Raw genomic sequence first — 3,403 nt, forward strand, 5'->3', positions numbered from 1 at the left:
ATTGAACTGGGTTTTAATTGCTCAAGTATCAATCACATCAAATATACAGTTTTCCCCAATTTCTCTCCAATGAGAGGAATCTGGTGGATATGCATTTGCACTCTGTTCTTGGGCATTTTCTTCGTTATTCAAGCTTGATGTGTATTAAAAATTTATTTGATGCATTCAGAATTACGGACTGTGTTTCACTGCAATGGAAGTCCTTGAGAAGTGTAATCACTGCTTGAGGAGATGCAAGAGTTAAATTGTGTCGATACACAGTGGGCAGTCAGTCCCATAGTGAGAGCACGTGAATGATTTCTCATCAGTGTGAACACGTTGATAGGAGGTCAGTTCCTGGGAGCATATAAAGCACTTCCCATACTCTGGACATTTAAACGGTTTCTTTTCACTTGTAACCCATTGGTGTATTAGCGGAGTGGAAGATTTAAGTGCAACCTTTCCCAAAAATGGAACATATAAATGCCCCCTTGCAAATGTTAATTCGCTGATGTCTCAGCAAGTGTGTTAATGGAGTGAACCCTTCCCCGCATTCAGAGCAGGTGAATGGCCTTTCACCAGTGTGAACTCGCTTGTATTTCAGCGGGTTGCAGAAATCAAGTACTTTCTTCCCGCGTATAACAGACAAATGGTCTCTTTTCTCTGTTAAACTGCTGGTGTCTCAGTTGACCAAATGCTCGAGTGAATCCTTTCCCACACTTAGAGCAGGTGCACGGTCTCTCTTCAGTGAGTTCCCAGATGAAAAGTGAGATCAGATGACGGGCTGACCCCATTTCCACTATGAGAATACTTGATTTATTTCTCATCAGTATGAACACATTTGTGATACCAGTTTTGGAGAATTTTTTTTGAAAGCATTTCCCACAATCTGAACAAGTAAACAATCTCTCCTCAGTGTGAATGCATTAGTGCAAAGCAGGTTAGATGACTGCACAAATCGCTTCCCACACTCAGAACAGGTGAAATGCCTTTCCCCAGTGTGGCCGGGTGAATTGTCATGGTAGGTGAATAATTGAATATTTTCCACAGTAAGAACATGTCCAAAGGTTCTCTCCAGTGTCCCTCCAGTTATATCTTGGCAGTCCAGATGATTGGCTAACGCCCAGCCCATAGACAGCACACGTGAATGGTTTCACTCGACTCGCAATGTTGTTTTCTCCTTCATTTTCAAAAGCCGACGTATTCAGGCTACTTTAAACTGAACAACTCCATCAGATACCGTGTCAGTTTCCAATGAAAATCCTCAGCTTTAATAATTCTTAAATGAAAACAGAAATAGCTTAGTAAGAGCTAGCATTTTAAAAACAAAACACCAAATCATTTAATTATCATTCTTCTTTCGGATGTGTATATTCAAGACAGGGTCAGCATGTATTGCTCATTCCTAATTTGACTGTCCAAGGTGATGATGAGCAGCCTTCTGGAACCCTTGTTGTCCATGGGCTATCAGTACATCCAGATTGTAAGGGAAGGAAATCCAGAATGTTGACGAAGTGCCGGGGAGGAATGGCAAAATATTTCCAGGTCAGTATGGCGACTGATTTTTCGGGTTGTCCTACCCACCTGTCGTCCTTTACCTTTGAGATGGTCGTGATTGTGAACGTGAAAGGTACTGTTTAAGGAGGCGTGGTGAATTTCTGCACTTAATCTTGTGGATGGTACAACCTGCATGTCTGAGTGTTTGGCGATGGAGGAAGTGGATCTGTGTCAATGTTATGTCATTCATGCGGTGCTGATCAATTTGGCTGTTCTGTTCTGGGTGGTGTTGGGCAATGCATTATTGTTGGAACAGCACTGAGGAGTCCTCAAAGAGGTTCTGACTGAAATTGTATCTTCCGACTTGAATGCTGCCTTATCTGCTGTGCTTCTCCTGCAACATGCTTTTCAATACTGCACTTATTCAGGCAAATAGGAAGTATTTAGTTATGTTTCTTATTTCTGGCTTGTAAAGGAATAAACGACAGGTGGGGAAAGAACCCAAAGAAGGAGAAGAACAGTTGTACGATGGAGTGGATAACGATCTGGCTTGGAGAGTGAAAATCGGTTAATGAAGATTTTTAGTTGCTTTTCGTAGGTGGTGTGTAATGGCAGGCAATCTGATAGATAGGCTTCAAGGAATAAAGAATTGCATTACTTGCTGAAGAAATCCCGGATTCTGACTGATCTTGTCGCCACAAAAGGCTGGTTCAATTAATTTCTCATAGAGACTGGGACTTTCACAGCAAGTCGAGAGGCCTCTTGGCCCTTCTTGCCAATGTCAGGCATTAAGCGACTATCCACTGTCATCCTATTTTCCAGAACTTATTCTGCAGCTTTATGCGCTGTGGTGCTTAAAGTGATCATCGATTGCTTTTTGCAATTCCCCTAGCTCCAGCAAAATGCCATCACCCCACACATATTCCTCTCACCTCCCTTCTCTGCCTTCCGCATGAAACCTTCCATCTGGGGCACACTGATGCATTCTGCCTTCACTCCCAACACCTCCCCACACGGTACTGTGGAATCTTCCCCTCCAATTGCTGAAGATGTGAAACATGCAGTCATGAAATATCAGAAATAGGAGCAGCTGTCAGCCCTCCAGCCCTTCGAGTCTGCTCTGCCATTCAATAGGTTCATGCCTGATCATTTCGTGCGTTCAGATCCATTTACCCGTCCTCTCACTGTATCCCTTACTTCGTTTATTGTTCAAAAGTAAGGTCATGGCCTTAAAAACTTTTACTGAAGTGGTGGCAACTACTTCACTGGGCAAATAATTCTAATTATGAAAGTGAGGACTACACATGTTGGAGATTAGATGTAAGAGTGTAGTGCTGCAAATCGCATAGCAGGTGAGACAGCATCTGATGAGCAGGCAAATTGACCTTTCATGCAAAAATCCTTCATCAGGAATCGAGGATTCCAAAGAGTAACAACCCTTTGTCTAAAAAGTTCCTTATCAATTCTGTGCTGAATCTGCTCCGTCTAATATTGAGGCTGTGCCCTCTTTGAGATGGACGTGATTGTGAATGTGAAAGGTACTGTTGAAGGAGGTGTGGTGAATTTCTGCGCTTAATCTTGTGGATGGTACAACCTGCATGTCTGAGTATTTGGTGGAGGAGGAAGTGGATCTGTGTCGATATTGTGTCATTCATGCGGTGCTGATCAATTTGGCTGTTCTGTTCTGGGTGGTGTTGGGCAATGCATTATTGTTGGAACAGCAGTGAGGAATCCTCATGGAGGTTCTGACTGAAATGTATCTTCCGACTTGGATGCTGCCTTATCTGCTGTGCTTCTCAACCCAAATCGCACAACCCAATTCCTGAAGAAGGGGTCATGCCCGAAACGTCGATTCTCCTGCTCCTTGGATGCTGCCTGACCTACTACGCTTTTCTAGCAACACATTTTAAGCTGTGTCCTCTTTTCC

Source organism: Chiloscyllium plagiosum, unplaced genomic scaffold (genome assembly GCF_037043375.1).
Source record: "Chiloscyllium plagiosum isolate Xiang-an unplaced genomic scaffold, Cpla_swu_hap1 HiC_scaffold_14, whole genome shotgun sequence".
NCBI classification, from domain to species: Eukaryota; Metazoa; Chordata; class Chondrichthyes; order Orectolobiformes; family Hemiscylliidae; genus Chiloscyllium; species Chiloscyllium plagiosum.